Below are 25,356 nucleotides of genomic sequence, written 5' to 3'. Positions count from 1 at the left end.
TTGACTGAAACCCTAGCAGCTCACACAGGTATATAAAGGACCCCTTAGGCTCCAAAAACGTGGACAACACTTCTATTAGGGTTTCCAGCCGTTTTTGGTGCCTCCCCTCTCTTCTCCTCTTCATCCAAGTTGCATAAGGTGTTTGTGACTCCATTAGAGGTGCAGCACTTGAGGCACTAAGCTTTCTAAGGCCAATCCAAGCAAGGAATTGATTGTTATTGCTATATAACAATCAAAGGTAATTCTCTAAACCCTAATTCAATTTATAATATGTTAGATCTAAGTTTGTTAGTCTTGGATCCAAAGCATGTACAATAGAGAAACCTAGATCCAAGCATTAGGGTTTGTATGAGCACATAGGATTGTTCTTATGCCTAAAATCCATCAGTGGTATCAGAGCCTTGATTGGTTTCAGTTGTATGTGATGCTTAACTGTTTTATTTACTGAAAAATCGTTTTTTTGGCCTCTGCCCGACCTGACTTGGCAAGTCAGTGGATGAACTCGGCGAGTCCAGGGGTCAGACAGAGGGAATTACGGGTTTTTGCTGCTGTTTTGACTTGGATTTGATTCTTAATTCATTTTTTGAAGTTAAAATCCGAATTTTATTTTAAATTAATGATTATCCTTGCCAAAACAATAGATAATTTCAAATCTTTTAAATATTGGTTGTTTATGTGTTTAATATGGATTATTTAAAGTTATTTGGTAATTATCTAATGACTAAAATAAGATTAGGTCAAATACAGATAATGAATAAATTAATTGTTTAACTTATATTATTTGTTATTTGATGCTTTGTGATGTGAAAAAGTTTCAATTGCACCCTTTTAAGTTTTATAGTTTAAATTTGAACTTAAAAGTTTTGTTTATGAAATTTAAATAAGTTAAACCCTAATGTTTTGAAATATTTCAAAAACTTGCCCTCAAGTTTTGGAATTTAAAATTTGATTAAAAGTTTAATTTTTGAAATGTTAAATTCTAAAACCCTAGTATTTTGAAAAGTTCAAATCACACCCTTATGGTTTTATTAATTACTTAAAGTGTATAATTAAAAGTGATTTAATAAACCCATAAAGTTTTGGTTTACATTTAATTAAATTAAAAGTATAATTTTACTAAATTAAACCACCTAGTATTTTAGAAGTGTAAAATACACCCTATACTATATATAACATTAAAAGTCTAATATTATATATATATATATATATATATATATATATATATATATATATATATATATATATATATATATATATATATATATATGTATGAGTAAACAGACAGTCTTACCGTTAGTAGGCCTCATTTACGAAGCTGGTCTATAAGGGGTGTTTAAGGAAATTGCCTATAAAATGGCGATTGAATGGGTATCCATTCTTACCCACCGCACTCTTGACTAGTGGAGGGTCGTTAGCCGAACGGGTAGGATAGGACAGAAACCTTCCATTATAAGTATAATGAAGTACAAAGTAACTAAATGCTTTTACAAATTCCCAAATCATAGTTACTTTAGGAAAAATGTGAAATTGTATGCTAACCCATGGAATTACACTTCGTACCCTTGTCAAACGTTAGTGGAGCGTGTGTGGTTAACCGACACACTAATTTGGGGATGACATTGGTGGCGAAGGGTTGCTCGATGCTTATCATAGATCAATGGAGCGTGTGTGGCTAACCGGCACATTGATTAGGGGATAGTAGCATTGGGCGCACCACGTGAATCGCATGGTTATTCACACCTTGTTTGTGATCCTCGGCATCCCAGTCACAAATAGTAGGGCATAATCGAGATTAAACATGCCATTGAAAAATTCAATGAATCTCAAAAGATCTAGGAGTTTCAGTTCATTTAAGACTTAAACTTTTTTTCGTTTTTCATGGTGGAAATTGGTAAATCGTCATTTACCTACCTTCAAATATTTTGCAACTAGATTACGGCATCCCTTTTCTAGGTTGTAGAATATTGTGTTGGATCCTAGCCTTAATCACTCATTTGGGTGTTTTATTAAGGACTCAATCAACTTAACTTGAATTTCTCCCGTTTTGTAGATGTCTAACCATGGTATTCCCGAATCCCAAGGAAAAAGTGTTCCTAATGAAAGTGAAAGCTTGATTCAAAGTGAGAGATCAATGTGGACTAGCTTAATTTCACTTCCTCCTCTTCCTCCCGTTATTTACCCTAGCCCTAATGATCGAAGACTTGAAAGGTTCAAGATCACCGAATCCCTATTGGAAATGGAACATCAAGATGGCAAACCCGTGTGTGCTCACATCCTAGGGATGAAATCACACATTGATAGGTTGATCATGTTGGGTGCGTCTATCTCAAATAAGTTGGCTGTGGACTGGGTTCTTCCGTCACTCCCTGAATTATATGATAAGTTCATTAGAGAGTATCATATGATGAAACTTGACGCAACCCTCATTAACTTGACTTACATGCTTATTGCTGCTGAATCAGAAATGATTTGGCGAAGTAATGGAGCATATTTGTCTAATAAGTCAACCAACCATGCTTCCGTGGACAATCTAGGAGAATCCACCTGTTCTTGCTGCCAAGGAAAGGGGAAATGGATACGAAGCTGCCCAAAGGACCTGAAGAATCTAAGAGATGGGAGAGTCGATAAGTATGGCTCTACTTCAGGTATAAAATCCACTATCTAACTCCATTTAAATTCCTATTCTTTATTCATAATGTGATAAGATTACATTTGCATGTTTTGCAGGTTTAGAGAAAAGAGAGGAAGTTTGATGGAAGAGCAAGATGAGTCTGATCACGAAAAAAAATGGATTTCGATCGCATGAATTCGAAGATCAGATTTTGAGCTTAGGAAGTTATGATAGATTTGTTAGGAGTATATGATTACATAGTTTTTCATTTGAATTTTGCAAGGACATGTTTTCCGCTGTTTTTTCTTTATGAATAAAATGAATTTTAGTTTTTATCTTATTTATCCTTGCAATGAATATATGAAAAAATTGTTGTTTGTGTACTTCTATTATTAGCTAAATGGATTTGATTCTTAATTATGTGATTTGTGGAAATGTCAAAAGTTTACCAAATAGGGAGAGTTTCTCATCGCCCAAGTTTCAATTGGACAGAAACTTGGAATCATGCAATATGTATTGTATGATGAATGAAAAACTTTCACATTTGGGAAACTTAAACTAATTCTTTGACAGACTGTCTATTGAAGGACAAGGAGATCAAGTACACAAGGTTGTGCGTTGATCAAGTCCACCACAAGAGTGACAAAGATATTCGTCATGATTTACTAAAAGTTTAGTAAATATGATTATATTTATAAGATTAAGTGTAATTCTGAGTTGATTGAAAAAGTTTCAATGAATAGCAGAACGAATAAAGAAGAATCAAGTAGGCAGAAAGATAAAAGTTTCTCTTTTCTAAGAAGAAGGGAGAGTACCTTTTATTGAGTTTTATGATAAGTCTTAATGATTAAGAACCATGTCTCAATTGATCCTCTAAGTGAGTCTTAGTGCAATTGCATGTCTAAGAAGAGGAATCGAGAATTGTAGAAATGGTTAAAATCAATAAGTCAATCATGCTTCGTTCCAATATCAAGTCTTAGAGTCAAGATTGTGAAAAGTCTTAAGTAGGTTTATAACACGCATCAAATGTGGAATTTGGAAAAAGTTCTCTTATTCTTGCACATTTGAAATTGGTAAGTTGTGCTGTCTTGGATAAGACAAAGACCAACTAAGATTAATTGTGTGAAGTGTTTTGTCTTGATAAGAACTACACTAACTCTTGAATATTTGGTTTGTCAAGAAATGTTTTTGACAAGAGAATCTTATATGTCAAGGAGTCAGTGGGAGTCTTAATAGTCTTGATAGGTTTCAAGAACAAACCAAGAATAAACCTTATCGATCATCACTAGCACACGACTTGAGGTTTTGCAACCTATCGTACTGAATTATTTTGTTTCCGTGCCATTCCAGTTGAATTAGTTGTGTATGTGAGTTCTATGAGTTCTCATTTGAATGCATACTAGAGCCTTAGTCGATGGAAAGTACATTGATATGTAAGGACAAGTTACTAAACTACTTGGAAGACATGATGGGCACTCATGTTACCATAAGGCAAGAAATCAAGATTAAGAAAGTTCAGTCCATATGAGTTTGGATTTGTCGCAAACCTTGGTTTTGGCAAATTCACATGGATAGGAACTCGTACACCATAAAATCTAAGTGTCATAAGATTCCCTCTTTCATGAAAATGACTGTGAGGAAATGCTTTCACTAAGAGAGATCTTAAGAAGATAGCAATTGTGAAAATTGTATTCTCAAATTCGATTATGGTTACGGCATCCCTTTCCATAGTTCGAATTGTGAGATTTGGCAATTAGTTTGAATATTTGGAACTTAGTAACATAAGTTCTAAATTGTTTAAGCACACATATGAGCTATCTAAGGCAAAGGTGTATAAGTTTAAGAAGCTTAGATAAAGGCTTATCGAAGCATCTGGTATTAGAAATATGAATTTCAGAAATTCAATAGGCATTGTTTTTTGGAAGTTCATTTGTTTTCTGAATACATGTCAAAGCTAGTGGGAGCATAAATGTTATGTTTATATGATAATCATCAGGATAGTGGGAGCATAAATGTTATGCTTGTATGATTATTATGGCGAGTATTGCAAGTTAGCAATATTAATTATAGAAAAACAAAGGTTCCATTTGCAGAGTTGCATGGGTTGAAAAGTTGTTTTGCTATAATTAAGGGAGAGAATATTATACTCTGTTTCAAAATCTAAAGCTTAGATTAAGAAATTTTAATATTTTTCAGTCAAAGAATACATTGTGTGTTCTTAAAATTCGATTATGATTACGGCATCCCTCTTCATAGTTCGAATTGTGAGAACATGACACATAAAATATTATGGCAAAAGATTGGTAAAGTATCATATCTTTATGTAAGACATTATGCATCGTGTCCCATACGCTTCGGGTATAGGATCGATTGCAAAGGTTATAATATTTTACCATTCTAAAATTTTTCAAATGTCTAGCACATTAAGAGGGAAAAAGGACTAGAATGGATTTTGACTAAAGTTATTAAACAACTATCAAAGGACGATCCAAAGTTCGCTGAGGATTGGTCGCTTGTGAGTAGGTGGAAGTATGGTATTGGATGGACCATATCGACATTATTATGAATAGATAAGATTCTATTAAGAATGAGCTGTCATATGGCAAATGTGGAAATGTTTCAATATTGGGAATTGGATATTGAGAGTCTATGCCTAGATAGAAACTTTTATGCAAGAAGGATGTTCAAATGAATGTACTTTGAATGTGAGACTTCACGTCTATGGAATTGTCTTGTAACAATTTCCGATAGAGTACCTTGTAATTTCATTAGCCAAGTCTTGGTGACTTTTGTGCTATGACTTTACGAAAGGATCGTTGTGTAAAATGTTAGAATCTAGCATATTCTAGTAGTGGCAAGAACCTTGTGTTCTTACACTAATGATAAGGATTGGGAATTGTGAAATGAGCATCATTGAAAAGGTTTTTCAATTAATCTATTTCACAAAGTAAGGACCATAGGAAACATAGTGTGCATGCTTTATGCATGGGACATCTATTGTTGTAATTTAAGTAATAAGTTGATTTTATGAAACATTAAACGATAATAATGAGTAATCAATATGGTGGTTAAATAGAAGTGTTTTATTTACTCTCACAAGTTTGAGGCCATATAGGATTAAGTATTATTGTTATGTTTCAATATGCATGTTTTGACTTCCATAATAACTAGGTTATTCAAACATCCACAGTCGGTCATACGTTGGGAGTAGGTATGAATAAAGATTGTCATGAATCTGTCTGTAGATTGTCTGAAGTGTTTAGACATAGCACAAGTTTGCTGCAGAGTTCATGAGTGCTTTGATAAGATTAGAGTATTGGATTAAACCCACGCTCACTTGGATCACTTCATGGATTTATCACGAGTGATTAGTGAGACAATAATATTGTATTTTCTTGAAACCGAGACATGTGAGTTGTTATTTGTTGGTCGGTTGCACATTGATAATAAGTAAACGCACCAGTAACTTGGTGTTATAAAACTTATTGTTGTGTGTGATTTGATCAATAAATGCAAGCGAGCATTTGAGTCGAAGTTTATCCATTCCTTTTACCCAAAGTGGGATAGAAGCGATATATGTGGGCCTCTCGATGATTTAGTGATGACACCTAAGCGCTTGGCCAAGCCGGGACTAAGTTGATGTGTTCAATTGTAGTCTGTTATCAGTCGTCATAAATCGGAAGTCGGGAAACAGTATAGAGAGAATGATTGAAATTCATGTCTTATGTCTATACGATATCTTGAGAATGGAGGAATATATAATCCCTTATCTAAAGGACACGCTATTTGATAAGATCAGAGTTGACAGCGGCTTTTGAAAGCTACGATTGCAGATCAGGTTCTCAAGTCATACGGAAAATAGTTATTAGACTTATCCAAGTGGGAGACTGTTGGATTAGTGTCTAAGTCCATAACTATTTTGGTATGTACTTAACCCGATTATGAGCATGGTCCTTTTGGGTTGCCTTCACCATAGCAATATGTAGGATGATTTAAGGAGAGAAAGGTTTAAATATGATTTATTAATATATTATGAGAATAATATATTAAAGGAGAAATCATATTGTTTAATTAATATTAGTCAAGAATTAATTGTTAATTAATTTTGTGGCTAAAAAAAGAGATTAATTAAACTTAGGGGACTGGACTGCAATTATTGGATAACTGAGTTATTGGGCTAAGGAATGCTAAAGGATCAAGGGGTGAACGAAATTATGATGGAAGCCCATCATATTTTCGTCCATGGTCTTATCCAGAAGATTCCATGGGCTGTTTAGAGTTTAAGCTGTCCATTAGGGTTTTGACTGAAACCCTAGCAGCTCACACAAGTATATAAAGGACCCCTTAGGCTCCAAAAACGTGGACAACACTTCTATTAGGGTTTCCAGCCATTTTTGGTGCCTCCCCTCTCTTCTCCTCTTCATCCAAGTTGCATAAGGTGTTTGTGACTCCATTAGAGGTGCAGCACTTGAGGCACTAAGCTTTCTAAGGCCAATCCAAGCAAGGAATTGATTGTTATTGCTATATAACAATCAAAGGTAATTCTCTAAACCCTAATTCAGTTTATAATATGTTAGATCTAAGTTTGTTAGTCTTGGATCCAAAGCATGTACAATAGAGAAACCTAGATCCAAGCATTAGGGTTTGTATGAGCACATAGGATTGTTCTTATGCCTAAAACCCATCAGTATGGACGAAGGTGCGGAAAGCATTGACAACCGAACACACTAAGAAATGAAAAATCAGGTTTGTGTTTGAAAACATGTTCAAAAGGTGAGATGTTTTTGTTTGTACGGGAAGGCATGTGATTTATAAGATAAACAATTGTGACAAAAGCAAAATACCAAAAACGTTGCAGAACAGAGGATTGGTCAAGAAGAGTAAGACCGGTTTCCACAACATACAAGAGCGTTTTGTTCACTTGTATGAGGACAAGATAGGTGATGGGTGATACCGAGAGATGAGAAAAATTGTGAAAGATTCCGAAATTCACTGCCCCAATCAATTTGAATTGATTTTAACTTAGTTTGGAACTGCCATTCAACAGTAAGAATAAATTGTTTGAAAGTATTATAGACATCAGATTTGGCTTTTAAAGGAAAAAACCACATAAAGCGGGAAAAATGATCAACACACAATAAAAAATATCAATGCCCATCAAATGAGGTAACGGGAGCAGGTCCCCAAAAATCACAAAAAAGTAAGTCTAAAATATGAGAGCTTTTATAAGTAGATGATGACAAATGAAGTTTAGAGGATTTGCCAATAGAACATGAAGTACAAGTTGAAGTAAGATGTTTATCTAGTAAATGTAAACTATATTTAGAAATCATTGACTGCAACAACTGTTGATGAGGATGTCCAAGGTGTTGATGCCAAGTGATCGAAGAAGCACGAGTGGCAGAAAAAGCAACTTTGGAGGAAGTTGTTGGGTTAATCGTTTATTTATCGGGTCATGGATACGCGTCAATAGGTCAATGATTTGGTAGCTTATTGGTCATGGGTAGCTGATGGAGTTTACAAGCATATCTAGAAATAATAAAGATGGAAAATAAAAGGTGTTTACTTGTTCATAAGTGGACCGATTCTTGAGGGGTCTTCCCATATTTTACTTTTCTTTAGGAGTAAGTTTAGAACGTGGGTATGATATATTACTTAAAGAGATGACATAGCTAGAGTAGTAGTAGATGTAGTAACTTTGTTTTTTTAATATAATAGGAAGCTTCTCCATTTTCTGTTGCAAGTTTATATTCACATACATACGTGCATTGTGTGTGTTTTGTGTGTTTTTTTCAAGGACCTGTTCCAACAATTGGTATCATAATGTTAGCTTAAGGAGAAAAGTGGCAGCTTCCTTTTGTTAGTCACATAACTGTAGACAGAAAGTAAACAAAGAAACTTCTCTACCCAAATAATTATAACACGGAATTGATAGAGGGAAGTAAGGGAAAAAGGGCTATATATTATTAATATCAGTAGAGGCTATATATAGCCTTCTTAGATACCCATGTGAACTACTCAACCTAAAGATCCGGTCTAAGCTAAGGACCCGTACACTTGCACATGATCCGGTCAAAACTAAATACACATTCTAAATAATCTACTATTTTCTAAACCATAAAAGATAAAACAATAGAAAACTTATTAAATTCAAAGTTTCAGCCATGCACAAACCAATTAACCCAACAAAAGTAGGCTGGAATCACGGAAGATGGAAGGAGTAAAGGCCGCAACTACTTGGACCCGTGAGGAGGGTAGTGTGAGTAATCTCGTCCTTCACAACAAAAAAAGAAGTGTGAAATTCAAAGTAAACATTATTATCATGGAAAAAATTTTGAACAGATAGAAGATTTTGTTTGATTTCTGGGACATGAAGCATTTGTGAGAGATGAAAAGTTTTATATGGAGAGTAAAGCTGTGAGGAACCGATATGAAGAATGGGTAAACCTTTACCGTTCCCAACATGTAGAGTGTCATGACCGTTGTATGTCTCAGAATGATCAAAGATGGAGAGGTCGGCTGTAACATGATTAGTTGAACTAGTATCGGTGACCCAAGAAGAGGAAACCTGGGAACGGTAATCAGCAAAATTAGCAGAGGGTTGTTGTCTCGTACAAATCGTTGCGGGATCACGTTTAGGGCACTGGGATGGAACATGGCCAATACCGCACTTGTTACATGTGCCATAAACAATATTTTGATTAGATGCCCAAGTAAACCGAGTTCGATTACCTCCTTGTTGTCAGTTATTATAGTTTCCACGACCTTGGTTGTTTGTTGAGCGATTGTTGCGATTGTTGCCTGATCGGTTTGTGTAGAAGGCTTGGGCTGGTGGTGAACTTGTTGGTTGAAGTTGTAACCCAAGCTGTTGTGCGAGTTGTTGAATAGCCTGGACAGCATCATCTTGTGACAGGGAGTGTCCAACAAGAGAGGGATTAGGTTGTCAGGTGGCAGCAGTGAATACTTGAGCTGGTGGCACCTCTGTAGAGGTCTTTCTGATCATGTAGTCGTGGTCGGAGAGAAGACCATTAAGTTCAGCAAAGGCAGTGGGAGAGTGTTGGGCTAACAAGGTGGATTTCAACCTATTATATTCGTCTCTTAAACCTGATATAACAAGCATCATGAGGTCCTTTTCTTTTATTGGTTCACCAATGTTGGCTAGAGCATTAGAGTACTCTTGTGCTCAAGTTAAATAGGCAGATGAAGATTCATCTTCCTTCATTGAAATGTTCAAGAGTTGGGTTTTAAAAGTATATTCATGAGAGGAGGTATGAGGAGCATAACTACATTCTAAAGACAGCCAAAGGTCACGAGACGTATTACCTTGAACATGTTGAAAAGAGGTTTCTAAGGTGGTGGACAGAATGAGCATCCGAAAATGCGCATCATTGGATACCCAAGCTTTGTAACAATGGTTGGATGTCGATGTGGAGGTCACTGCGTCTCCTTCTTTGCCAGAAGATGTGGTGGATACGATGGTGGCTGGAGGACACAATATGGTGCCATCGACATAACCAAACAAATCGTTGGTGATCAAGAATGGTTGTAACATGGTTTTCCAGTACCCATAATTGCTTGGAGTCAAAGTAAAAGAAATTTTATGAGAACTGTGGCTTTTTTTCTCGGTTGTAGAAAAAATCGTGATGTCTGCCATTGTACTAGCTGGTCGACGATGGGTGTAGAGGGGTTGTTATGGCCGCTTTAAGGTTGGTGATAAAAGCACTCTGATACCAAAATAAACTTGGTGAATAAGGAATTATATTCTTAAAAATCATATGTAAGCAAGGATTACAAGAATATATATAGTAAATACATTTACATTAATACCCTCTGTAGAATATATATATATATATATATATATATATATATATATATACACACACACTAGCCGTCTACCCGCGCCAAGCGGCGGGCGGCGAATAATTTGATCTCTTTAGAGTTAAAACCATTTTGCGTTCACTTCGAAAAATAAATATTAAATGACATCTATTTTTCAAGAGCATTACCATACCATATTAAGGGGGTGTTTGGCTAAGCTTTTTTTAAAACAACTTATTAGGTTCCACATCACTATAAGTTAAAAAAGTGTTTGAATTAAAATAACTTATTCCGGTGGGGACCTCTAATACGTTATTTTTTCATAAGTTACCCTACACTTAGTTATTAACTTATAAGCTAATAAACTAATAAGCAATAAGCTTTTTTGCCAAACACCCCCTAAATGGTTATTACTTCCATTTATATATACCCAAACCACTTGTACTGTTTATCGTCCTCTTTTTTTTTTTTTTCCTTAATTCCTTTATTAATTTAATGTCCTACTAAGTAAAATGCTAAAATATATAAATAATAGTTTATAAAAATAAACCTTTAGAATATCAAGTGTTGTGATTCAAAAGTCGATAAATAGGCCTTTGAGAAGGCCAAAATACTCAGGTGTCAACTTGTCATTGATTTTAAACCAAGTTTGGTCACAACTTAAAACATTTTCAACGATGGTATGTAATTCAAGGATTCATATTGATTTAGGTTCTCGAAACCTTAAAATATTGAACAAAATCTATATAGAACCTTATAATAAGGACAATAATCACCGTAATCAGGAAGTCCATGTGATGAAACTTGATATTATAAGGACCAATGATGAAAAAGGTTTCATTTTTAGACTAAACAAGATGAAAAATATACAAACTACCTTAATCATGTCAAATCTTGTGTTTAACCGTTCTTTATTGCAAAAGTAAGATGCCAAAATATACAAACTAATGATAATACAATGCTCTAACTGGCCCTCTTGGTTGAGTTCTTTGAAACCTGCAAAGCCAACACATTAAAGAAACATAGTAAAAACCTTTTTAGGAACAAACTTGATATAATAAAGCCTTCACCCAATATATTTATAGGGTCAAAATACAAAAAGTTAAAAATGATGAAATCAATTACAAGTAAGGATTAAAATAAAAATCTGTTAAGAAAGAGTCATCTGTAGGACGGATATTTGAATCAACATGTATTTTCTAATAGTTTCAAATTTTGAATTATCCGAAATTCAGGGAAAGAGATAGAATTTGTTGAGAAACATAAGGATTCAAAACACAGGTTAAAATTTAATATTATTTTATGGATGACTACTTGTACTATTACCTTAATGATTTGAACATCTTAAAAAAATAATATTATTATATTCAATCTATTTTTAGAAATAGTTTGATTTCTTTTATAAGATAGTAAATATATATATATATATATATATATATATATATATATATATATATATATATATATATATATATATATATATATATATATATATATCGTCTAATACGGTGTAACACTCTTTACACTCTATTCCCTTTCCACAGTGTCATGGTAAGATCTTTCCAATTGACAATCATATCCCTCGTTTTCGCAGCCATTTAATAGCCAGTATGACATTGGTGATGTATAACTCTAGTGGCAGGAAATCATCTACGACCCGAAGTTCGTGTAATGCGAGAATCATCTTCTTATAAATGCCTTTGCTTCCTTACACCATTCCATTACCAAACATTACTCCTTACATTGTTACCCGACACTAATAGCCTTTAACATATCACCAAGCGTTGTGACACGAAGTTATGAGTCGCCCCGCTGTCAATTAGTATCACCACTTCGAGACTGCCCATGTTTTCATGTATTTTCATAGTGTATAGGGGCGTTAACAATATATCCGAGTTTAATTTGACTTCCACCGCATCCAAGTGAGCATGATCCTAGCTTGTATCTAAGGATGTAATAAATGAGTCGAGCTACTTGGGATTGGATTGTTAGAAACTCGAAACGAGTCGAGCCATAACAAGCCCGAACCTGAGCTCGAGCCTAGAATAAATCTCATTTAACAAACAAGCCTCATCTTGAGCCTACACTTAAGAGTTCGTTTTATTTCGTGAGCTTAAACATGTTTTTTTATAATTTGTTTTTATTTTTATATATTTTATTTATTACTTATATATTAATAAAATATGAAAAAATAACGAGTCGATCCCGACCTTTAGCGAGCTTTACGGAGAAACGAGCCTTAATGAGCCTTAGCGAGCCGATCCCAAGGTTCATATATGTTCTACAAGCTCGAGCTCGAGCTTTAGTAGCATTAAATGAGCATGGATCGTTGTGAATCTCGGTTCGGCTCGACTTTTTTACATCTCTATGTATCAGACTGATCTTCCTTCCTTCCTGGTCCTCTTCTTCATCTTATTTTCCCATTAGGCTATTTATAGGACCCGTTAGGGTAACAATTGACCCCTGCAAACTTGGCATCGCAGTTTAAGCATAACCTTTTTTCCCTTTTAGCAGCAAGTTCAACATTCGTAAGTCTTTCGAATGTCCATGACTATGCCCCATGCCTCCTCCAACATTCCTATCGTAGGTTTCCATAGCTCCTTGGTTTTGCATAGGCATCATATTGCTTCGAAAATCCATTGGTGTTGCTGATGATCGGAATAGCCCACACCCCGATCGTTTCCTCTCTCATTGACACGGTTCTCATTACCGCCAATCCCATTGTGTGGGTCAAGCCCTAGGGTTGTATGACCCTCACCAACTATCTAGGTTCCGATTTTAGCTGCTTGATGGAAGTTCTTTCCCAAAATTTATAATATAATCCTATAATACTGGAACGTCCCCTCCTTTCGGAAACGATCAAGGAGACACCGTGTCAGTCCTCTTCATATGGAAACATATCGAAACAGTGACGTTTAGACAATAAAAAGACAAATCTCCCTATTAATTAATAACCCTGTTTCTGGTGACGCTTATAGACTTGTCCAAATTTGCAAGATGAATCAGATTAATGAAGCTAACACTCGAAACGACGAACCAGACAGCCTCCTGATGAGTGATTATGACTCGGGTAATGAAATGGAAGATGTCAGAGTAAAGATGACTATGGCATAAAATTCATACGATGAGGTTTTTAAAAGGAAGAATTGAAGAAGTGTTGTGATGGATGCATGAGATCAAGTCGACTAAGAAGACCACTAATGGAGCTTAGTTGGGCTGTCAAAATGAGCTAAAACTAGTGAATCCATAAGACCAAGCTGATGCATAAGGCCTTATTAGTAGCAAAAAACGAGACTCATAGAGGTATGGAGTCGATTATTTAGAAGTTTATGTACCTCGTATGGAAACAGTAGGAACTACTATGGCATTGGATTCTCAAAAAAGGTGGAGCACTACCAGCTACAAGTCAAATCTCTGTTTCTAGATGGAAAGCTGAATGAAGATGTGTACCAAAGCAAACACAAGGGTTCGAAGTAAAGGCTTCAGAGACGAAAGTGTACAAAGAACATAAAGTTCTCTATCGGTTCAAACAAGCACACATGCATGGTTCAATCAACAGCCATTATACCAACAGGACTCAATGCTCAAACTCAAATTTTGAACATATATGATATCGTAAGGTCAGGATGATGACTGTAAATACTAAAAGGGAAGAATATCCATGATCCATCACATTCTCTAACAAAACTCGCCACTTCAAATTTAATCACTTAGCCGCTATATATATAACTACATATTCCAGGTAAAGATGGGTTTGATTATTATAATTTTTACGATGCAATTCAAAGAACTTAAAATGCAACATATTCCAATCCGAAACATATATGGATTTACCTGAGTTATTGACGGATTTGCAGAGGTAGAATAAAACCGACCAAACCTGGATCACACGTTGATGGAATGAAAGGGGTGTTTGGATGTGCATGCTCAGACCACACAAACATACTGAGTGAGGGAACTCCTTTCATGTGGCAATGAATTCAATAAACAAATAAGTGCCTCCAACTGCTCCCTAGGCGTTAATAACCATCTTTGAATCAGATAAGGATGGCTCAAACACCAATGGCGTATGAGCTATGCTCACACATTAAACAGAGAAGAAAAAAGTACAGCCGAATATGAAGAGACGATTAGGAAGAACTTTAGGCAGGATTCCGAAGAAACACTAGGAATTTTATTATTAAAAAGGTATCATCTTATATACAGCTATACACAGCTCAACAGCTGTAAGCTAGAGCTCCAGTAATGCGTATCCAAAGTAAGTTGGTGCAGATTTTCATCAAACACTTGTACTGCAGTTCAATGGCACCCATAGCATAGAGCATCTGGAAGGACATAACATCAAGCTTAGTTTGTGGAGCTTCTAATGATGAACGCGGGATTTCAACCATAAATAGGGTTTGAAATTACTCAGGAGTCGCACATAAACATCAACATCGCTGCCAGTACACGCGCATATCTATATATCTTCAAATTAAACTGTTGCAATACTACCCCTCCTTTTTCTAAATTTCTTCGTGACCCACATATTTTATTATTTTGTTTTGGATAAATTACACGAATGGTCCCTGTGGTTTTTGATAATCTACACGCTTGGTCCCTAATGTTTTTTTTTTTAACTTGGTCCATCCCTATAACATGTTTTTATTGCGCGTTTTGCCCCTGACATACTTAAAAATACTATACTGCCCTTTGATGTGAATTAAGAGCATTTGATTTGGCATGTGGAATTAAATGAACAAAAAAAACACTGTAGTTGAAATGAATTCGAGTATGAATTCTAAGATCAGAGTAAAGTAAGAATATTACTAGAAACTAAGAAATCGTCACACTTTAAAAACATCAAACATACGTTTCTGAAATCCATCAAACACAAGTTTTTGAAATCCATCAAACACAATTTATTAACATATGATACTAAAAACTATCAGAAGCTATCTTTATGGCAGAGTGAACAAGCAATGCCATGTCATCCAAACTGCTTCAACAGCCTAAAACTTATCCACTTGCTACTGGAAGCATAGGGTCTCGCTTAATCAACTGAGAAATCAAAAGGGGAAGTCAGTGAACAGTCAACATTATATATATCAGACTCAAAGAGTAAATAATAGTTGCAATTGAAGTGCATTGCAAGAATACAAATAAATGAAGGCCAAATGTATACTGGGTGAAGGTAATGAGTCTGTTACACTTCTTATTAGGCATACGTTTCGTCCTGTCAGTTGTGGCTTACACTAGTACAGAACATGTTTAATAAAGCGGTTTATTTTATTTTTTGATGCGGTTATTCAACCGCTTCAAAAAATATAGCATTATAAAATAGTGTTGTTTTTTGAGGCGGTTCTTAAACCGCCTTAGAAAATATCCAAAACCGCCTCATAAAAATAGCTTCATAAATGATACTTATTTTTTGATGTTGTCCAGAACCGCCTTATAAAATATAGCTTCATAAAATAGAGTTATTGAGTTAGTTTTTGATGTTGTTATTAAACAGCCTTAGAAACACAATTATTTTTTGATGCTGTTATTAAACAGCCTTAGAAAATAGAGTTATTTTTTGATGCTGTTATTGAACGACCTTAGAAAATAAACGGCCTTTTAAAATACAATACGAATTGCAACATAAAATATCATAAACTGCTTGATTTACAATACAGAAACAAAACAACAAAAAATCATAATAGATGTAAAGGCACAAACCATACAAAAGATTCAAATTATCTTAATAAAAAACACATTCTTTTCTAACCTTTTCATCCTTGTATCTATTTACAAATTGATATAATAACTTTAGGTATGTAAGTTGTTAAGGAAGTTAACTACAGAAGTATATTCAAGTTTTTTTTTTTTTGATATAGACGTGTTCAGTTTCGTTATCACCATCTTCATATGGTCCCTCTTCGGTATCTTGCAGACTTTTGGAGATGATGCCCACCTTTGACTCTGTAACCTCACTTGGGTAGGAATTCAGACGCTAATTAAATTACAAAGTAATTTTATCAAAAGGCATACAATCCATTTAATTAAAAGGTAAATTACATAGGTTAGAAATATTATCAATACAAAGGAAAAAACTTGCCTTGATTCAATTTTTGTAGATAAAAGACATGAGATTGTTACTTTTTTTAGGTTTTTTCTACCTTTATATCTTCCCCTGCATAGATATGTGCTCTCCTTTGAACGTCACAAGCTTCTTTGCCCAACCCATTCTTTCTTCCACAACCTAACTTAAGAAATCAGAGTATCAGACATATAGATTAAGTAATTTTATGAATCAAAATTATAAATCAGAAACATACATGTTAGTCTTGACGCTGGCGCGATGGACAAAGATGATTATAGTGGAGGTCGACTCCTCAAAGATTATTCAGATTCATCACGGGTGAGAGGACCCAAGGATGTTGGCGAGGGCGGCAGTAGTAGATGATATTAGGGTTTGTGTGGCCAAATGAAATTAGATTAAGGAAATATAAAGGGGAAGAGAAAGGCATCGCGCGGGGAATGAAATTTTGGAATGAGCTTCAGCCCGGGAACAAAAATAAAGCGGGAACTCGATCCAAAACCGCATGAAAAAATGCATTTGCTATTACTGTAGTTTTGGAAAATGGCATCAAAAAATACATTTATTAGTGCGATTTTTAAAAGTAGCATAAAAAAATGCATTTATTAGTTCTTTTTAAGAAAACAGCATCAAAAAATACATTTATTATTAGTGCGGTTTTAGAAAACAGCATCAAAAAATATATTTATTAATGCGATTTTGAAAAACAGCATCAAAAAATGCATTTATTAGTGCTTTGAAAGAAAATAGCATCAAAAAATGGATTTGTTAGTGCGGTTCCTTGATTTATTAATGCTAAAGTGTTTTAATGGTGCGGTCGTTGGGTAAAACCGCACCAAAAAAAAAACCTCATCGCACTAAAAAATACGTTTTGTACTAGAGTTAAGTAGAGCAGTGAGGGCAATAAGGTCTTTTTACTGTTAGATCAGTTAGGTAGGCTTAGTTGAGTGGTTAGTGTTAGTAGTTGGTATCTTTGGTCATAACAGAATATAAGTGAATTCAGGAAGAGTTCCAAGCCTCTTGAATACTAGTAAACTTAAGTCTGCTCCACGATCAAAACTTTAAGTATGCTCCATGATCAAAACTTTAAACTATAGATAATGTCCTTTTGCAGACCTCATATATTACAAAAGAAAATGAGAGCATCCCATGAGTAAACATGAAGATTGAGCTATGAGGCCAAGATCAACAAAGTTTTTTAGGGATGTACAGGAATCATCATAAGCATTAATAAGAATTCTGTATCCAGATATAATTCCACAGTTTGTATTATATGATAAACAAAATGAACGCACCTTACAACTCTTCTTGCTATTACTCTCTTGTATCTTTCTCTTTGGCCTCCCATTAACATAGGGAGATACAAGACTCTCCATATAGATAGGGGCACAAATATATTCCTTAGTCTTGTAGAACAGCATATCACGACACAAATTTCTCTTGTTAGGAACGTAATGTTCCTGCTCTTTCAAGCATTGTAACGCTAAGTTCATATCACAGTCCTTTTCAAACATTTCCCAAGACAGGTTTCCATTGTAGTTCTTCAGCATCCATAAGTTATCATTAAACCCATCACAAGGAGATACGCATAAACAATCTTCGATAACACCTAAATTCATATTTGGGCAGCTAGCAACACCAGATTCATATCGCTCATCATCAGGTTAGGAAATTTTGATAAATTTTTCTTCAGATAGCCGAAATGAAGCAATGACTCTCTTCTTATTTGGAGATGAAGAATCTTTCATAATCCAATGAAGTGCCCCATTGCATAAGATACCAATCCTACTATGAAATGAATACTTTACATCTCCAATTAGTTTCCAAACATTTGATTTCAAACTTAACACTTGAAAACACGTCCAACCAACACGTTTACGGAACCCTAATACAACCTTGTAATCATCCGTAGATGAATCATAGCCAAAACCCCAACATAAATGCTTGGTATCAAGAATTTGAGGCTCTTGTAGTGTTTGAACCTCTCTAGTTGAGGGATTAGCTACTACAAGTTGAGAAGCAAAAGAAGAGATGCATACAAGTCCATTGGAAGAACCAAGAAGATGACAATCACGATCATCAAATAATCTGTCATCAACAACACAAACACGCGACCCGTTGCGATAAGAGACCCTTGACATAACAATCCTCCTATCTATATCATTGTTTTTGTAATCAATTTGGTAACTATAGTTCATATGGAATTTAGTGAAACCAGAGTCAGAGATCAAAATTTCCCAAGACTTACATACACTTTTGCATCGGATTAGATCCCTCACATTCAATCTTTTCAGTATATGCGGAAGGACATCATCGTGAAGCTCTGCCATCGAAACCCTAGAGTCGGCAATCCGATAGGAAAGAAAGGGGGGGGGGGGGGGTACCCACACGATAGTGATAAATTTATTTCTATGGGGTATTTATTAGGGATTTTAGTTATCAACACTCATAAATGCGAAACATGATACGAAGAAATTATTACCATGATATTTTACCATAGAGTGAAATTCATTTACTAAAATGACTTTTACAAACCTACCATATATGATTAGTATATCAATACCGATAAGATCACTAATCCCATCGAGACATCATGATCTTCGATAATTGCTTTGCTACACCAACTGAAATCAGTGTTAATAACATACCTTCTTTCTCAAGTATTTCTTTTAAAATGACATTGTAACCAACCCAATCTTAAAATCTATTGTCATGTCCACCTACACATTTTTTTGGTAATTCTAAGGGTTGCAACAATCCTCTCGATGCCATTGTGAAATATTTATGGTGTTGACACACGTCACACTCCGCCATCATTCTTGCTATGCCTTTACACATACCCTCCCAGTATACTTCCTTTGCCATTTTTTGGTAAGTTTTTGTACTCCTGAAATGTCCCGCAATTGCACTCGCACGTCACTCATGAAATAGACAAGGAACTCAAGATGATGATCGAGGCAGCACTAAACAACTTTGATAAAGGATTCAGTCACCTTCATCACTAAGCCTCGGTGGTGCGGAAGTCCCTTCTCGAACTTGCTGCCTTATTATCCAAAATTCATGAGCCCAGGACAGCTCTCACAAAACCTCATTCCATTAGACTATCCAAAACCTCATTCCATTAGACTATCCATGGTACTGAAAGGGTACCGAAGGATGTTGATGTCCCCTTTCATGAATGTACATCAGTCGTGTTTTTTTTTGGTCCTATATTAAATTTCAATATTATATCCTAATAGTTTGGACATCCAATTTTGATGTTCCTCAATAATGATTTGTTGTTGTAAGTAAACATTTAAATCTTCGTTGGTTTGGCTGAACTATGAAACACTTTCACACGAAGTATGGATGCCACTTTGGAATGGCGAATACTATCGCTATTAGTTCTCTTTCATCAACTGGCTTGTACCGAGAACCGGTACCAAGGACCTAACTGTATTAGGCCTTAGGCCACTGGTATTCCTCCTTGCATGAGGACTGCCTCAACCCAAGGCATGATGCATCGGTTTCCATAATGAATTCCTTGGGTAAAATACAGTATTACCAAGACCCGTATTTATATCATTGTTGTTTGGTCACTACTAGAAAAAAGGCTTTTCTTGACAGACGAGTAGATAAAAAGCATATATAAAAGAACACCTTTAGAAGAGTAGATAAAAAGCGACGGATCTGTTTTAGAGCCTTGAAAGCCGAGAGCATGAAGAGCAGTAGACAACCGTTGGAACCAAGCTCGGGGAGCTTGCTTAAGTCCATACAAAGACTTAAGAAGAACACAAACATGATTGGGTTTCGTTGGATCAACGAAACCCGGTGGTCGTTTTAAATAGACCGTCTCGGTGAGATTTCCATGTAAAAATGCATTCTGAACATCAAGTTGTCGTAAAGGCCAATTATGTGTCACCGCCAAAGATAGAACAACCCGAATAGTAGTCAATTTTACAACTTGACTGAAATGCTCATGATAGTCAAGACCCTGTTGTTGATAAAACCTTTAGCAACCAAACGTGCTTTGTAGCGCACAATAGCCCCGGTATGATCGCGCTTGAGATTGTAAACCTATTTACATTCAACGACATTCATATTTGAGACACGAGGAACTAAGGACCAAGTATTGTTCCGTAGAAGAGCAGAATACTCTTCTGCCATGGCCTGACGCCATTGAGGCAATTTGTTAGCAATAGTAAAGGTTGTGGGTTCAATGTCAGGAGAGGAAGTATGAGTGTGATACGAGGTGGGATCATATGGTTTGGTAGGCTTAGGATTAGGACGTAGGTTGGAGGGTCGAACGCATGGTTGAGATTGGGTAGCTTCTGGTTGGGGAATGGCAGTTTGAGGGAGAGAGGTGTCAAGTTGAGATGTGGTGGTTCGCGGGCGTCGGTGATAAGTATGGACGAGAGGGGGACATTGTGGAGATTTACAGGAAGGAGGAGATGTAGAAGATATAGGAGATGTAGGTGGAGTAGTAGGTAATATGGGTGGTGGTGTAGTGGGTATATTTGAAGGATCAGGAGTAGGTTAGGACGATGTATATGGGTTAGAAGAAGAAGGTTCGGGTGGAGTTGGGGGGTTGATGTTGTATGGAAAGGATCGTTGATGAAACCAAAAATGACGAACTATATAAAGTCGTTCAGAGAAAGGATCAAAGCATCGGTAACCATGATGGGATGTGCTATATACAAGAAACACACATGGGAGAGAGCGAAAATCCATTTTATGGTTGTTGTATGGACGAAGGTGCGGAAAGCATTGACAACCGAACACACTAAGAAATAAAAAATCAGGTTTGTGTTTGAAAAGATGTTCAAAAGGTGAGATGTTTTTGTTTGTACGGGAAGGCATGCGATTTATAAGATAAACAATTGTGTCAAAAGCAAAATGCCAAAAACGTTGTGGAACAGAGGATTAGGCAAAAAGAGTAAGACCGGTTTCCACAACATGACGGTGACGATGTTCTACAAGAGCATTTTGTTCACTTGTATGAGGACAAGATAGGTGATGGGTGATACCGAGAGATGAGAAAAATTGTGAAAGATTTCGAAATTCACTGCCTCATTCAGTTTGAACTGATTTTAACTTAGTTTGGAACTGCCATTCAACAGTAAGAATAAATTGTTTGAAAGTATTATAGACATCAGATTAGCCTTTTAAAGGAAAAAACCACATAAAGTGGGAAAAATGATCAACACACAATAAAAAATATCGATGCCCATCAAATGAGGTAACAGGAGCAGGTACCCAAACATCATAGAAAAGTAAGTCTAAAATATGAGAGCTTTTAAGCATAACCTTTTTTCCCTTTTAGCAGCAAGTTCAACATTCGTAAGTCTTTCGAATGTCCATGGCTATGCCCCATGCCTCCTCCAACATTCCTATCGTAGGTTTCCATAGCTCCTTGAATTTGCATAGGCATCATATTGCTTCCAAAATCCATTGGTGTTGCTGATGATCGGAATAGCCCACACCCCGATCGTTCCCTCTCTCATTGACACGGTTCTCATTACCGCCAATCCCATTGTGTGGGTCAAGCCCTAGGGTTGTATGACCCTCACCAACTATCTAGGTTCCGATTTTAGCTGCTTGATGGAAGTTCTTTCCCAAAATTTATAATATAATCCTATAATACTGGAACGTCCCCTCCTTTCGGAAACGATCAAGGAGACACCGTGTCAGTCCTCTTCATATGGAAACATATCGAAACAGTGACGTTTAGACAATAAAAAGACAAATCTCCCTATTAATTAATAACCCTGTTTCTGGTGATGCTTATAGACTTGTCCAAATTTGCAAGATGAATCAGATTAATGAAGCTAACACTCGAAACGACGAACCAGACAGCCTCCTGATGAGTGATTATGACTCGGGTAATGAAATGGAAGATGTCAGAGTAAAGATGACTATGGCATAAAATTCTGATCCAAATTCATACGACGAGGTTTTTAAAAGGAAGAATTGAAGAAGTGTTGTGATGGATGCATGAGATCAAGTCGACTAAGAAGACCACTAATGGAGCTTAGTTGGGCTGCCAAAATGAGCTAAAACTAGTGAATCCATAAGACCAAGCTGATGCATAAGGCCTTATTAGTAGCAAAAACCGAGACTCATAGAGGTATGGAGTCGATTATTTAGAAGTTTATGCACCTCGTATGGAAACAGTAGGAACTACTATGGCATTGGATTCTCAAAAAAGGTGGAGCACTACCAGCTACAAGTCAAATCTCTGTTTGTAGATGGAAAGCTGAATGAAGATGTGTACCAATGCAAACACAAGGGTTCGAAGTAAAGGCTTCAGAGACGAAAGTGTACAAAGAACATAAAGTTCTCTATTGGTTCAAACAAGCACACATGCATGGTTCAATCAACAGCCATTATACCAACAGGACTCAATGCTCAAACTCAAATTTTGAACATATATGATATCGTAAGGTCAGGATGATGACTGTAAATACTAAAAGGGAAGAATATCCATGATCCATCACATTCTCTAACAAAACTCGCCACTTCAAATTTAATCAGTTAGCCGCTATATATATAACTACATTTTCCAGGTAAAGATGGGTTTGATTATTATAATTTTTACGATGCAATTCAAAGAACTTAAAATGCAACATATTCCAATCCGAAACATATATGGATTTACCTGAGTTATTGACGGATTTGCAGAGGTAGAATAAAACCGTCCAAACCTGGATCACACGTTGATGGAATGAAAGGGGTGTTTGGATGTGCATGCTCAGACCACACAAACATACTGAGTGAGGGAACTCCTTTCATGCGGCAATGAATTCAATAAACAAATAAGTGCCTCCAACTGCTCCCTAGGCGTTAATAACCATCTTTGAATCAGATAAGGATGGCTCAAACACCAATGGCGTATGAGCTATGCTCACACATTAAACAGAGAAGAAAAAAGTACAGCCGAATATGAAGAGACGATTAGGAAGAACTTTAGGCAGGATTACGAAGAAACACTAGGAATTTTATTATTAAAAAGGTATCATCTTATATACAGCTATACACAGCTCAACAGCTGTAAGCTAGAGCTCCAGTAATGCGTATCCAAAGTAAGTTGGTGCAGATTTTCATCAAACACTTGTACTGCAGTTCAATGGCACCCATAGCATAGAGCATCTGGTCCTCTTCTTCATCTTATTTTCCCATTAGGCTATTTATAGGACCCGTTAGGGTAACAATTGACCCCTGCAAACTTGGCATCGCAGTTTAAGCATAACCTTTTTTCCCTTTTAGCAGCAAGTTCAACATTCGTAAGTCTTTCGAATGTCCATGGCTATGCCCCATGCCTCCTCCAACATTCCTATCGTAGCCATTGTGAAATATTTATGGTGTTGACACACGTCACACTCCGCCATCATTCTTGCTATGCCTTTACACATACCCTCCCAGTATACTTCCTTTGCCATTTTTTGGTAAGTTTTTGTACTCCTGAAATGTCCCGCAATTGCACTCGCACGTCACTCATGAAATAGACAAGGAACTCAAGATGATGATCGAGGCAGCACTAAACAACTTTGATAAAGGATTCAGTCACCTTCATCACTAAGCCTCGGTGGTGCGAAAGTCCCTTCTCGAACTTGCTGCCTTATTATCCAAAATTCTTGAGCCCAGGACATCTCTCACAAAACCTCATTCCATTAGACTATCCAAAACCCCATTCCATTAGACTATCCATGGTACTGAAAGGGTACCGAAGGTTGACAATGTCCCCTTTCATGAATGTATATCAGTTGTGTTTTTTTTTGGGCCTATACTAAATTTCAAAATTATATCCTAATAGTTTGGACATCCAATTTTGATGTTCCTCAGTAATGATTTGTTGTTGTAAGTAAACATTTAAATCTTTGTTGGTTTGCCTGAACTATGAAACACTTTCACACGAAGTATGGATGCCACTTTTGAATGGCGAATACTATCGCTGTTAGTTCTGTTTCATCAAGTGGCTTGTGCCAAGAACCGGTACCAAGGACCTAACTGTATTAGGCCTTAGGCCACTGGTATTCCTCCTTGCATGAGAACTGCCCCCAACCCAAGGCATGATGCATCGGTTTCCATAATGAATTCCTTGGGTAAAATACAGTATTACCAACACCGGTATTTATATCATTGTTGTTTGGTCATTACTAGGAAAAAGGCTTTTCTTGACAGACGAGTAGATAAAAAGCATATATAAAAGAACACCTTTAGAAGAGTAGATAAAAAGCGTCGGATCTGTTTTAGAGCCTTGAAAGCCGAGAGCATGAAGAGCAGTAGACAACCGTTGGAACCAAGCTCATGGAGCTTGCTTAAGTCCATACAAAGACTTAAGAAGAACAAAAACATGATTGGGTCTCGTTGGATCAACGAAACCCGGTGGTTGTTGTAAATAGACCGTCTCAGTGAGATTTCCATGTAAAAATGCATTCTGAACATCAAGTTGTCGTAAAGGCCAATTATGTGTCACCGCCAAAGATAGAACAACCCGAATAGTAGTCAATTTTACAACTTGACTGAAAGGCTCATGATAGTCAAGACCCTGTTGTTGATAAAACCTTTAGCAACCAAACGTGCTTTGTAGCGCACAATAGCCCCGGTATGATCGCGCTTGAGATTGTAAACCTATTTACATTCAACGACATTCATATTTGAGACACGAGGAACTAAGGACCAAGTATTGTTCCGTAAAAGAGCAGAATACTCTTCTGCCATGGCCTGACGCCATTGAGGCAATTTGTTAGCAATAGTAAAGGTTGTGGGTTCAGTGTCAGGAGAGGAAGTATGAGTGTGATACGAGGTGGGATCATATGGTTTGGTAGGCTTAGGATTAGGATGATGGTTGGAGGATCGAACGCGTGGTTGAAATTGGGTAGCTTCT

The 25,356-nt window shown here is 36.3% G+C and overlaps 1 pseudogene; it reads right to left on the bottom strand.

The window, feature by feature from the left end:
* Window positions 1-17,614: 17,614 nt before the first annotated feature.
* LOC128126822 (F-box protein CPR1-like) lies at window positions 17,615-18,839 on the bottom strand (annotated as a pseudogene).
* Window positions 18,840-25,356: the final 6,517 nt, after the last annotated feature.

Source organism: Lactuca sativa, chromosome 6 (assembly GCF_002870075.4).
Source record: "Lactuca sativa cultivar Salinas chromosome 6, Lsat_Salinas_v11, whole genome shotgun sequence".
In the NCBI taxonomy this organism is placed as follows: Eukaryota; Viridiplantae; Streptophyta; class Magnoliopsida; order Asterales; family Asteraceae; genus Lactuca; species Lactuca sativa.
Note: the sequence above shows the minus strand (reverse complement) of the source record. Positions and strands in the feature narration are given on the sequence as shown.